Genomic DNA, 14,825 nt, shown 5'->3' with positions numbered 1-14,825 from the left:
CAGTACAATCTGAGCCTACAAGTGACAGCTTTACCTTCCCAGATCTAGCTCATCTTTCTCTTAATGACACTACTGCTACCATGCATATCCTAGTGGTGAGCATGACAAGAAGTACACCATGGAGTTCATTTGTTAACACTGCGCCGATGCCTAGTAGCAGAGTGCCTCCAACTATACTTACATGTATGTATCAATCATGTGCACCTGTCGTACCTCAGCCTCATGTAGCTCCTACACCTCCGATTATTCCAAGAGCTTACAATCCACAATGGCATTATCCAAGCTCTTATACAAGTGGAGCCATGCCATTTAATAATAACATGCCATATCAGGCACCCCCTATGCCTAGGGCCACGCCTGTAAACTTTGGACCACCGTCTGGTACACATCCATACGAAATATGGGACCCAAGAGCCGCACGTATGCCACGGCCAAGGCCAACTCCCATCTCACATGTGGTTCCAGGAGCACATACACCCATTATACCTGCTCAAATAGGAGATTTGGCAGCATTTGCTCAAACTATCGGTCACTCTATTGCGGAAAACATGCGTAGTGCACCTCATAGAGAGCCTAGGAGCAAGGCAGTTCAAGTAGCTAAGCTCACACAGAAATTCAGTGGAGACGGAGATGCTAGAAAGCATATGGAAGTCTTTGAACATGTGTGCGATTCCTTGGAAGAGCACAATGAGCTACATAAGTGTAAGGCTTTGAGTTTGACCCTAAGCGGAAAGGCTGGAGATTGGTATAGAACCTTAAGACTAGAAGACAAAACGATCTACTCTACTCTCAGGAGATTGTTCTTGAAAGAGCACATACGAGAGGGAGTACTTTGGGGTGTAGCCTCTCAGCTCCAGAAAGCCGAACGAGAAGAAGGTGAATCTGTGAGAGACTTCATCAGTCGCCTAAAGAATTTGAATTCTCGATGCAATCCAAACGAGCGATTCAACAACAACCAATTGCTCGATAGATTCATTAGGGGACTACGACATGAAAGTATCTATAATGGCCTAGTCATTAGAGGTATCACTACTTGGGAAGCAGTCACCATGAATGCAATCCAATTGGAGGATAATTTAATGATTGCAAGAGAAAGAGTGTCTGCCGAGCCGAAGTCTAGTAGCTCGCAAGCGTCAGGGCATGAGCCAAGGAAGATAAAGCCAATCGTGAAAGAGCAAACGATATCGGAGATGACTTTGGCAGATCTCACCAAGGCCATCCAAGAAAGCCTTAGGGGTAATCGTGCTCCACAAAACACTCATATGTATCCAAGAAGGGAGCAACAATGGTGCTCAATCTGCTTGGGCCCACATACTACGAGTGAATGCCCTACTTTCAGAGTAAAGTTTAACGGGACTTGTAACGCGTGTGGTAGGTATGGCCATCAAGCGAAGGATTGCCTAATGCTTAAACGCATCATGGAAAATAGACCGCCTATAGCTTGGGCAGACTCACCTCGAGTTCCTGCATTGATGCCAACCCCACCCATGGAGCAACAGTTGCCATTACAGCACATGGTCCCTAGAACCCAAAATGTGGTCCAAACCACACCGTTGCCACCTCCAGTGCTAGGACCCCAACCCCCTCATCCAAGAGTTACACCTATGAACCAAATAGGTTGCGAGTCATCTAGTACTTATGTAGATTGCGAAGAGGACATAGACTCTAGTATCACCTATGGAGTCGACATGCTTGAGGAGTGTCCCATGTACTATATGGAAGACCATTGGGGACAAATCAAACCGGTATATCAAGCTACTGCGCTAGCAGCAAGAGGCCAAAACATTAATAGTTTTGCCAGGAGACCACCTCTGCAATGCTACGAATGTGGTGGACCACATCCAGTAGCTGAGTGCCCCATTAGAATGCAAAAGAATGCTGCACTAATGCAAACAAGTCAAGGGAGTGCATTGGCAATGCCAATACTCACTTGTAATCGTTGTGGCATAGATCATTTGATCGCGCAGTGTCCTAACAATCCAAACGCACCGAAAATCACACCATTGAACATAATAGAGATTGTTGACGGGACACCACCAACTATAAACATAGCACCAATGAATGCACTCACACGGTCGATGCTCCAAAAGCAAAATTACATCCTCGAAGAGAGAGATGTTGCATCCATTGGCCGAGCGAGAAAGAAGAAAACACGAAGAAAGAAATCCCTTAATGCTTCTAGCTCAAAACCTAGTTCAAAGACTAACATAGGGACCGGAGAGGATCCCGTGTATATGAATGACCCTGAGGATGACTCAGATTCGATAGAGACCACGGAGACCAAAACTATTGCTACAAAGGAAAAAGCCAGTGAGGAGGATCACGAGAGGGAATTACGACGAACACCAAAAGAGTATTCAAAGTTAAACCACCCAGTTGCGAACCCCCAAGATAAGCCACGAAAGACAAAAAATGAGGATTGCAAGAGAAAGATATGAACCTATCCAAACCCAACAGTGGAAATTGAATGAGTCCAACAACTGAGTGGTTTGGTGGAAGAAACTCAACGAACATTAGAACCTGAACCCAAACATATCTAGATGTCGGACACAGTGTTTCCCACACAAGTTCAACCTCACAAGAACTACAGACCGTTAGCTATACCCAGTATCATTCGGGAAGAGAGTGAGGGTAGGACATCTGAAAGTGGACACACACCTTTCCTACTAGAGAGAATGTTTGATGAGGGAATTCCCGACCCCCTTGAGGAAGTGGAGATTCCATCTTCACCATTCTCTTGTCAGGGTCCTACGTCCCACAAGATGCCATTAAATGTTGCCAAATTGATGGATTTCATGTCTTCAGAAGTTAGAACCACCATCATGTCCAAACTATATAAAGACCCCGAGCTAGTCTCGGCTCTTCGAGCCTTCCTCAATGGAGAATTATAGGCCGAATTACCACAGTTTGCACATATGAAAAAACCTGACTCGGTCATGAATGATGAGGAACATTTACCACCACCATCTGACCTAGCGGGACATGAATCTGTAATTGAAGTACCCGTTAACAAGTTGGGGCAATACTTTGAAGGTGATGAATCTAATGCTACTCTACCAATCACTACTAAAGGATTAACTGTAAAGGGGGTCCTTGACGGTGGTGCGGGAGTCAGCATGGTGACAAAGAGTTGTTGGGAGTCTATGGGGCGACCTCACCTTGAAGCCACAAGCGTAGTGGTAAAAATGGCTAATGGATCTATTGTTACGCCTATTGGAATGCTAAAGGATCTCAGAATCAAGGTCTTGGGACACAAGGTAAGGCAGACTTTCATTGTTATGGATTTTTCCAAGCATCCTATGTCATTTGAGATGATCTTAGGGTGTCCATTCATGAGGGAAGCAAAAATGGTGCATGACTGGTCCAAAAACCACGTCTACTTACAATTCCAAGACTCTGTCATTCGAGTTGATCTTTTAAGTGGTCGAACGCATCCTCTAGGAAATAAATTCATCATTGATAATCGATCAGACACAATAATTCACTCAGCTCCATTACAGTATTGTTACACATGTAACGAAGACAGGGATATTGGAGAGAACTCTCCTTATATGGATATCCTACCCGGAATGGCTGAGTCAGACAATGTCGATTGGGTACACCTAGCGGCAACTATAGATACATGGGGAGCTAGAGGGACAACCTGGGTAACACCAGATGGGGAAGAGATACCACACATTGCACCAGTAAACATGTTAGATGTAGCGCATGTAACATCCGATGATAAGAAAGAGGCACACCTACCTGAGAGTGAAACCGATGATTCCTCAAATGCTTCAGGCCAATACACATCAGAAACGGAATCTCAGGGAGAAATGGATTCAGAACCTGAGGAAAAGATCGAGTGAACCAAGTATAGAAACTGAACACTCAAGGCCTAGTACGACCATCTATGGTAATTTATATGAGAGTGAAGAAGATACAAGCGAAGACCTATACGGCGAGTCGAGTTCAAACATTTACCAAAATCAAAACCTTAACAAGAAACAAAGTTCATATAAGAGACGACGATATCGAGCAAATGTGAGAGCTAGGATAAACAAGAAAAGCTCTACTCCAGAATGGCTTAGCTATCTAGGGGCATGTGATGCTCATCGAAAGCTAGTAGACAATTGGGGTGAACATCTCCAAAGTGTCATGTGGTGCAGCCTGCGACCCATTGACCTCGCTCAATTGGAGGTTACAGAGCCGAAATTGAGTCTAACTATAGGAAGACGTCAAAACCGAGAGTTAGCTCAATAACAAAAGGAGGCAGAACTAAAAGAAAGGTCTCTGTCAGGACAAGAGCCTGCTGACTTACATACGGCTTCTGAACATTTTAAATCTTATACCACAGGGGAGCGAAAGGTTGTGTATGCCAAAGCCCAACGAATACCTACCAATGGAAGCAGGGGAGTCTATGATGGTCCAGAGGTAGTTAAAGAGATAGAATTAGCAGAACCAAGTGAGGAGTCTAAACCAGTATTTATTGCTCAAGACCTTACCGAAACTGAAGAGGCTGTACATAAGGAGCTCCTCAAGGAATACAAGGATATCTTTGCTTAGACATGTCATGACATGAAGGGCGTTCCACCTTCTGTGGTGCAACATACATTTCCCATGATCAACACTGCTAAACCCGTCCACCAACGACCCTATCCAATGAATCCTAAGTACGCCAAAATTGTACAAGAGGAGATTGAAAAACTTATCCAATGTGGATTCATATACCCTATTGAGCACTCAGAATGGGTTTCTCCAATAGTCATTGTGCCAAAAAAAAAAGGGAAACTAAGAGTGTGCGTGGACCTCAAGAAAGTGAATGCAGCTATTAGGAGAGATCATTATCCCTTGCCATATTCAGAACATGTGCTTGAAAGAGTTGCGGGCAAGGAAGCTTATAGCTTTTTAGATGGGTACTCTGGTTACAATCAAATCACAATTGCATTAGAGGACCAAGCTAAAACTGCTTTTATCACAGAGTTTGGAGTGTTTGCATTTCGTGTTATGGCTTTTGGCTTAACAAATGCCCCTGCTACATTCCAACGATCAATAAACACCGCGTTTAAAGAATTTCTAAGGGAGTTTTGTGAAGCTTTCCTAGACGACCTTTGTGTTTATTCTTCTTGGGAGAAGCATTTGTTATATCTATGAAAAATATTTGAAAGGTGCAGATTTTATCGCATCTCATTGAACCCTTTCAAATGCCAATTTTGGGTTAAGCATGGAGTCATTCTAGGGCATATAGTGTTCAAGAACGGGATATCGACAAATGAGAGTAAGATTAAAGCCATTGCCGATTTGCGACCACCTACGAACTATAAAGGAGTTCAAAGATTTATGGGCCATGTTGGTTATTATCGAAGGTTTATTTTAAACTTTGCCAAGATAGCGCGTCCATTGTACAAGCTTCTTATCGAGTTTCACTGGACGGAGGAATGTCATCAATCTTATGAGTTATTAATGAAGGCCCTAACAAGTGCTCCAATCCTGCGAACACCTGATTGGAATGTACCTTTTCATGTGCATATTGATGCATCAAACTTTGCTATTGGGTGTGTTCTAACTCAACCAGGAGAACATAAATTGGACTACCCTATTAGCTTTGCAAGTCGCCAATTAAATGATGCCGAGATGAACTACACTACTACAGAGCGCGAAGGTCTAGCTATGATTTACGCAGTAAAGAAATTTCGCTATTACCTTCTTGCTACCAAGTTTGTGTTTTATGTGGATCATTAAGCATTGCTATATTTGGTAAACAAGGCGTGTTCCACAGGTCGAATTACACGATGGTTGTTAATTCTTCTTGAGTTTGACTTCACCGTTGTTGTGAGGCCTGGGAGAAAACATGTCATGGCGGATCATTTATCTCGTATCTCTAATGGCGAAGCTCCTACGGTGGTTGATGATGAATTGCCTGATACTCCTTTGTTCATTGTTGAGACAATGCCTGAATGGAGTGAAAAGATTGTTAACTTCTTAGTTAGTGGTTTTCCACCCAAAGAGCTGCGAGAAGATATAGCTCAAAAATTAATCAAGGAATCCGAACCCCATTGCTTACTGGCGGGAACTCTCTATAAGAGAGGAAAAGATGATGTTCTTAGACGCTATGCCCGCGAGGCTGAGTATTTATATATTCTACAAAAGGCACACATGGGCGTAGCTGGTGGTCACTTTTCAGGAAAGTTGACTGCCCGAAAGATCTTACAGTCAGGCTATTGGTGGCCCACTCTGTTTAAGTATGCATCACTTTTTGCAAAGGGATGTGATGAATGCCAACGCTTCAACAAGCCACAAAGAAGGGATAGGATGCCTCTACATCCCATCAAGGTAACCCAACCATTTGAAAAGTGGGGCTTAGACTTTGTAGGACCGATTAGTCCGGCTGCACGTAACACGCAATCACGATATATCATTGTGGCTACCGACTATGTAACCAAATGGACTGAAGCAAAAGCAACACGAAAGGCGGATGCAAAAACAACAGCTAAGTTCCTCTTTGAGAACATTATCACACGTTTTGGATGTCCCTTTGAACTTGTGAGTGACAATGGAACTCATTTTATAAATGAAGTAATAAAAGAACTCACAATAAACTTCATGATATCTCACCACAAGTCTACACCCTATTATCCCCAAGCAAATGGCCAAGCTGAGAGTACCAACAAAACTCTCATCTCCATTTTGACAAAGACAGTCGAGACTCATCGCACTGATTGGGACCTAAAGCTTACATCAGCTTTATGGGCTTATCGTACTGCGTATAAAGTTGCTATTAATTGCACACCGTTTAAAATGGTGTATGTCCAGGAAGCAGTTATGCCATGGGAGTTTGTCATTACTAGTCTTCGAGTAGCTTCTTAAGAAGGTTGGGATGGTAACCCCTTAGTGGAGCGATTATATATCCTGGAAAGGCTCGATGAAGAGAGGCAATTAGCTGTGCGAAATGCTCTAGTGGAGAAGGATAGGAGAAAGAAGTGGTTTGATAGCCATTTAAAGGATAAAGACATCAAGGTTGGTGAAAAAGTTCTTATGTACGGGGTACGTAATGAAAAGAAGAAATTGAAATACGCTGGTAAGGGACCATATCGAGTGTGTGAAATTACCCCGCAAGGTACCATTCGTGTGGAGACTCTAGATGGAGTTGAAACCATTGGATTCCTTAATGGGAGTAAATTCAAAAGATATTATGATCCTCTAAGCCAGGAAGAGTTGCAAGCCATCCATCAAAAGAAGGCTGCCAAGGAACAAGCAGAGCTTTAAAAAATCCAAGCAAGAGTTGAGGCTCGAGAAGGACAACAACGTCTTAGACGCCAATGAGAGGCTAATCTGGGAATCACGCAAGCATTTTTCGAGGACACAGATGACGACTCATTAGAATCTGAGCCACCCCTACGATACCCAATTGAGCTAAATAGCCCCTATGGGAAAGTACTATACAATGCCTTATTAGATACGGGAGCTAAACACAATTTGTTGTCCTATGGAGTTTGGTGTCAATTAGGGAAACCGACCCTATCCCCCAGTACGATGCAAGTCAAGGGCATTAATAAAAAGAAAACTGCTATTCTTGGAGTCCTTCAGACCCCTGTTGTCTATGACAATGGAAGCATAGTGCAGAGGTTTCTAGTCGTGCCCGCGGGAGCTATGGAAGGCAACGTAAACATGGGACGCAGGTGGATGTTGGCAACCAAATGCACTATTGATTGGGATACTGGTAGTGTCACGACGCAACCACCGACTCTTACCCCTATCATTCAAGCAAAGTCACCTACGTTGCAAACTCTAGCAAAGTTGAAGGATAGCCAACATTCACAAGCCAAGGTGGTTAACTCGTCTTTGCCGGCTACCCATGAACCTAGCACTTCAACATCTGTAGTTGCAGCAAGCAGTAATATTGAAAGTACTCAACCTGCACGACCTAAGAGTACATATCAATGGGTCCCCAAGGCCTTACTTCCAACTACCTCAACCCTCCCATCCATTTCAAGAAAAAATTTCCCTAGAGAACCAAGAGTGCGCTCTAGGAGATTCAAGACCAAATCACGATGGATTCCAAAACGACTATTAGAAGCCCAAGGCTACTATGATGGAAATGAGCAAATTTGGGTACCTAAACGTAAAATGTGTCCTTCCCTATCGACAACAAACTCATATGAGTCAAACAGTGTAACGCTAAAGCCAATGGTAGACCGTGGGAAGGGAAATATCACAGAATGCTACACACCTAGTCCAGAGCTAGTTTGGGCTCCAAGGCAAAACCAATTTATTCCACCTAGCTCAGGAAGGGGGGAGTTCCATGAAGCTTCTAGCTCATCATGTAATACATCCATAGAGGTAAAAGCTTCTACACAGCCTCCATCTATAGTAGTGGACCTCCATGAGGCTACAAAAGAATCCACACCTCCCAATGTTCAAGAATCACCTGATGAACCACTTCAAGTTCGATCCTGGGAGAGTACCTTACCACCCTTGCAACTTGACGAGGCACCTAGGGTAATAGAAAACTACTGGCAAAAATCCTCACCTATTACCAACTGGAACGATTGGTTTCAAAGGGTGACGAGCTCATTTCAAACGGTATGATCTACCCAAGGAAGGGGGGAGTGTTTGCTGACAGTCATCATTCACTTGCTTCCCTCTCAACCTTTCTCCCTGACCTCTTAATCTCCAATCTTAGGGAATGTATATATAAAGCCTTATACTCACAAAAACGAGATAAAAAAGTAAAAAAGCAAGAGCCATAACACAAAATCATAAAAACAAATTATGCACAAGAACACGACCCTTGTAATATTTGCACTCTAACCATCATCTATTTGTGTGTACAGATATGGCTAGTACGCTAGAGTCATCCACTCCTGCCTTGGGTGAGAGGTACCCTCGTTACTTTTCACAAATATTTCACATGGTCTTTCCAGTGCTTGCATGTGAATGGGATTTGATAGGTACGCTAGCATGTGAGAGGAATTTTGAGGAGTTAGAATGGCTCGTATGTCTCTTGACCACGTCTGATCCATACTTAGTAGAGAGCGTTTCTCCCATTGCACAAGCCTACCCTTTTGACCAAGATGACTATAGGCGTCTAGTGACCTTCTTAGTAAACATGGGCACCTATGATGAAGAAGAAAATTTACAGGACTACACAGATGGCACATATGGTCTCATGGATGATGACTTTGTTTATCTCGACGACGAGGATAGGGGTTTAGCCTTAGGGTTTCCCACCAACCTCTACAATATCCTATTCCCTTGACTCTCTAGGGGGAGTGCAACTAATTAGGTTAGGGTTCCTTATGTTTTTTGTTGTGTTCAATAAGTGTTGGTACCTTTTCCCATTAATGTGCCTCCTGGAGGTATTCCTTTTGTTTCCTAGTGTGTACAGGAGCGTGTTGCTATTGATAGGATTTGGACCTTCATGGAACCTTTCTCTCGTTCACACTTCAGATCAAGCGCCACCATCAACACAAACAGGTGTTTCTTGTCCATTAGCATTGTCCCTTATCTTTTTTGCATCTATGATTGTCTGCTTTGATTGTGATTGGTAGCATGATATCCAGCACATTTGCTTAGTATCAAACATTTAATTCAATGTCTTTTTTGTCATAATCCCTTGTCTAGGTTTAAACATCAAGCAAGTCCGACTAAGCTAGTTTGACCAAGTTAGGTGTTAGAGATCTTCTCTTAATACCGTGGGAAATGCCTTCCTAATAATTAATGGTTACTTAGGTTCTTAATCCGATTTAGGCAGCATTGTGTGAAATATACTAGGGTTTTCTAGTGGGCTTGACCCTATTGACCTTTAGCTTAAGTATTATAAAGGGAGTTTACTAGTGTGATGAGCCTGGGGAGGTGTATCACTCTTATATGACCCCCCAAAGTTACAAAATTAAAATGATGAAAATGAACAAACAAAAAATCAAAGTGCCACATTGTAAAATCTTAAGCTCGAAGAGAAATCTCAGCTTGATTGGGTACTTCACTCACATGTATCGCCTATGGTACTAGAGCCCTAGAGGTTCCCAGTATGGGGGCTTTTTCTTGAAAAGCAAAAAACTCAAGGCATACAAAATAAGCACACACATCAAAATTGAATCACTATGAAAAGAATTTGGGGGGTCAAAGAAAAAGTAATCAGTCAGGCGATGATTTCATGAGAAATTCCTTTTATGGTAGCTTAACTACAAGGTCTTCTAGATATAGCCTCTAGTCAGCCCTCAAACATGAATACTTGGCTCTCGCGATTAAACAACTTAATTGACCACAGAAAATTAAGAAGCTTACCCATGGTATTAATATTCGATCTCTAGTGCCTTTCGACCGTCAAATTAGCGACCCCAGACTTGTTTAATTTTTTACCTTTACATCTGTTTATGCATTTGATTACATTGCAATTTAATGTTCATTGCTGACAAATTGTTTGAAATTCTTTTATCAATCAATTTGTCTACCTAAAACTGCATATGCTTTTTAATCACTTATGAGAATGCAATTATTGTGCCAATGTTGTTTGATTTTGCAGTGACTGAAGAAGGCTAAGGACATTCATCTCAAATGCTCTTCCACCTCGACGAACGAGCTTCAACTCAATAGCTTCCGAGGACGGAATCTACATCAAGAAGGGGGGCATGTTAATCCTCACGGCTCACTGACACCCCATCACCTACGACGGACGTGTATTATGTATTTGGTAGAGTCAGGTACCGGGCTTGTCGGACCAATAGGAAAAGGGTAAGAGTGATCGCCGATGAGAGGCGCACTCCAACTGGGACATTCAAGGGATTAGTTGGCTAAGCATGGGCGCCCAAGTGTGAATGGGGTGAGCTCATATAAAAGCCAACTAAACCTAAAATTCACTTATTCTCTCATTTGTGCAATAGAAGAGTGCTCTTGCTCCATCTCCATCTCCATCTTCTTCTTCTTCACCTCCTTGTGTGTGTGTGTGTATGAGAGAGAGAGAGAAAGAGAGAGAGAGTGTGGGCGATCGAGCATTGCGACGACGGCACGGCGGCGATGAAGCGGTTGAGCGCTGCGAAGCGGCGGCTCCTTCTTCTTCGCAGCAAGGAATCCTCCACGAAGCAAGCATAGAGCGGTGAGTGACACACCATCGCTTTCTTTGAGCTTACTAGTTAAGCTAGTTGTGTGCTTGGAGCCGTCTGTGGCTCGCACACAGTGTTAGGCAATTCCCTTGCTTCGACAGTGCGGCAAGGAGCACACACCCTTACTCTCTCTACTTTTATTTTATTCATTACTTCCTAAGATAATACTCTCTAAGATTCCTTCTCTCTCCTCTCAAGTCAATGCCTCACTACCGTTCCAAAAGAGTTATTTTTTGGATTCGAACCTCCATCGACCCAGTGAACACACTACGATCCTCTCGTAACCACTTCAGCGTCCACGTGACTTGCTCCACGGATCCTATCGTATAATTGAAAAAAAAACAAATCTTGCCTTTGCATCTGTATGTCGGCTCCCTCTCTCTCTCTCTCTCTCTCTCTCTCTCTCTCTCTCTCTCTCTCTCCTCTGAAGGGGATCGGGGAGCACCACAGACGGAGAGTGAGAGAGAGAAGGAGACACACGACACACAGATATGGGTGGAGAGACTCAAAGAGTGAGCAACCCCCTATACACTTATGTTATGTATAAGGTATACAAGTCAGTGGGCGCCCAGACTCTGGGCGGCCGGGCAAGGCACAGACGCCTATACCCCAACAACCTCCCACTTAAAGGCGACTGTGCCTTTAAGCAAGAGAACCTAGTCTAAAGACTACAAAAGGTGAGAGAAAACCGCTCTCAACCGATGCCCACTGGCTGGCTGTGATCGTGTGCATCCGGCTGTCCTGCTCCCGTGTAAGTCCATACACCACCAGACGTACCGCACACGTACTGCAAGTATGTTCGCAATACCTGCATATCTCCCTCGTGCAGTATGCCATCATCAGTCAACAAACGACTGACAACCCCAACTACAAATGCTCCCACTGCAGCTGCGATATCTGGTCTCAAGATCAACATCTCATACATGAGACCACCGAATGCCGATGCAATGCTAGCGGGCCCTGCTAGCTCTACGGAGCATGCATCAACATATTTATCCCTGGCAATAGGCATCTCTGACTGACAAGGCGTGTCAGCCACATGCATCTCCTGACTGCAAAAGACGCATCAACCTGTCGTGCAACCTCAGAGCAAACCAGTTGCTCTAGATGTCTGCTGGAAGACATATCTTGCACAACTATATCCCCATGCTCACTGTCGAGCATAGAAAGGAATGATTGCATAATCGTTGACGTCTCAGCCTCCTCTGCAATCATCCACTGTAAACATGACCACTCAATCTGCTGTGACTCACTAGATCTCTCATGCTCTAACTCCGTATGCATAGACTCTTGCACAACGTCCTCCTGTCGTGACTCACTAGAGCAAGACCGCTCTACCTGTCTATCCTGCATAGAAGTATCTCGCACAACTGACTCTCTGCTTTGCTCAGTCACTAGCAAAGCATGCATGTCTGACTCTGTCACCTCTCTGTGTGACTGCTCAGGTCATGCCCCAACTGTGTGCACAACGAGCTCACTACTCTGCACTCCATGCAAAGTACTCTGCAACCCATGAGCAAAAGAGACTCGCCTGCTCTCTTGCTCTCTACCTGGCTGCATGATCACAGAGACAACACCATCTCTCCCGTGATCCACATGCAATGGGTAACCTGTACCACTCCTGGCACCTCTCGCAATCACTAGCGAACCCAAATGCATCACAAAATCTCGCTCTCGTAGCGAAATCTGACATCCACAATCTCTAAGCTGACCAATCGAGATCAAACTCACTGTCAAATTTGGTACATAGCGCACATGTCGTAACAAGTAAGATGCACCACTCGGTAAAGACAGTCTCACATCTCCTGCACCTGCTATCGCATGCACTGATCCATCGGTCAAACGTACACTACCAAGCATCCCGCTAGAATAGCTACAAAACCATTCACGATGCGGCGTGACATGAAACATAGCATCTGCGTCTAGCAACCACTGCGAAGACAATGTGCAATCCGATCTGCAATCCGTAGACATAAGATCGTCTGAAGACAAGCTAGATGTAAATGTGACATCGCCGTCACAAGCATACTCAGTAACCACCGTACTGATCTCACTAGCATCTGTCATGCCCAAATCTGCATCACGCATCTGTCGCCTCTGTTGTCTCAAATGCCTGAAACATCGACGCCTAATGTGCCCTCTATGTCCACAATGCCAACATGTCAAGTCTCTATGCCGTCGAGACTTGTGTGTGGGACCAATCTCTCCCATGGACATAGAAGTGGGACTAGACTCCCCTGTAGACATGGATGTCGCGTACATAGCATGTAAACTCTGCCATAAAGCATGAGTTGTAGTCTCCCTCGAGACCTGCCAGTAAACAGACTCAACCAGATGCAAACAAATCGTAGACATGGCTAACTCATCAAGATCCTGCCAATCATCATCACGCATAGAATTGGGCTTCGCCGATAAACCACGCAAGGGTTTATCCTACCCCAAATCCGCCAATGCAACAAGCACATGCTCCTTCCAAGCAACAAAATCTGCACCATCAAACTGTGTCAGACCATAACGCTGGAAGTCAAATGAAAAATCAGCCATAATGCTCGCAAAAGAGCAACCAACAATGAGTAGCAAATGTCAACCAAATCAACCCTAAACTGGCTCGAATCGCATCAAAAAAAGTCTGCAAATATGGCTGCAAATCAGCCCCAAAACAGCCCCAAAATTCAGCTCTTAAACAGCTGCATAAACAAGTCACAAACGTGTCCCAGATCAGCCTACAACTGAGCCATACATGGACACCTGCAAAGAGGAAACAATGGCTGAAAATTCAGCGCCCAAATAAGCCCTCAAACCTGCCTATAAACTTGTAAACCTGTAGCTGAATCCTGCTGAAAAACTTCAAGCCATTAGTGCTCGAATCCGGCTACCTAGCTCGTAGCCACACAAGCATACATCGCAATACTCACTCCTGTGAGTGTGCCAAGATAACTGTACGCCTGTCAAACCCGTGAGCTAATCACCAAGCCCACAATGTGCGGTATCGATGCATACACACGCACAAATCTCCCACGTGCAGAGAACACCGCACGCAAATGCTGAGTGCAACCCGCAATCTCTACCTAGATCGCATAAATGATGCGCATAAAACTCCTAGGAAAATTTCGCCAGAGTTTCGTCAGTAAAACGGCCACAAAATCAGTAACCAAACTGACTGCACGCTCAAAACCATGAGCAACCAAAGCGCATCAAACCGCACTCGAAATGCATGCACCAATCTCCACACTTTGCATACATCATTGCAAACACCTGCAAATCTAGTACACAAATATCTGCTCTACCTGTGACTGTCAAAAAACATGCTCGAGGCATACATTGCCGAGCTCAAAATGCAATCACATTAGTCTCCCTGAGCATCAAACCACATAAGGCATACATTGTATCCTCCCACCTGTGAGGAAACTTGCAGTAAATATCACTCTCACATCTGAGAGCAAACCATGTGTGGAATCCTCGATACACAATAAACAACTGCTGCTACAGAAAATTCAGCGTTCAGAATTTTAAAATTCTGATATGACGAGCGCGTTCGGAGCGTGCCAAAACCCCAAGGTAGACTCCTGGATCACATGTATCCGAGTCCGGGTGTGAAAGCTATGCCAAAAACCTCCGTTTCGACCCAAAAGCGCAGCATAAACTGCCAAAAGAGGGCTGAAAATGCATCTCCTCAACCGTAGCTCGAATGAGGTTTCTGATGGCTCAAATGGCTTCGAAAGGGGGGTAAAACGTCAGGACACC

At 44.2% G+C, this 14,825-nt stretch overlaps 1 protein-coding gene across 3 annotated transcripts in view; it reads left to right on the top strand.

Moving 5' to 3' along the window:
* Nucleotides 1-10,457, top strand: part of LOC147443070 (tRNA synthetase class I (I, L, M and V) family protein) — a 75,381-nt gene extending 64,924 nt beyond the window's left edge. For 2 of the 3 annotated variants that reach the window (XM_086528998.1, XM_086528999.1), the window contains one exon: nt 8,814-10,457. The gene's annotated coding sequence lies outside the window, so the exon portion shown is untranslated. The remainder of the gene's footprint in view (nt 1-8,813) is intronic. The other variant, XR_015190225.1, reaches the window with a different exon arrangement.
* The last annotated feature ends 4,368 nt before the right edge of the window (nt 10,458-14,825 follow it).

This window comes from Adiantum capillus-veneris, chromosome 14 (genome assembly GCF_014529385.1).
Source record: "Adiantum capillus-veneris isolate H3 chromosome 14, ASM1452938v2, whole genome shotgun sequence".
NCBI classification, from domain to species: domain Eukaryota; kingdom Viridiplantae; phylum Streptophyta; class Polypodiopsida; order Polypodiales; family Pteridaceae; genus Adiantum; species Adiantum capillus-veneris.
This window is presented reverse-complemented; position numbering and strand designations above follow the sequence as displayed.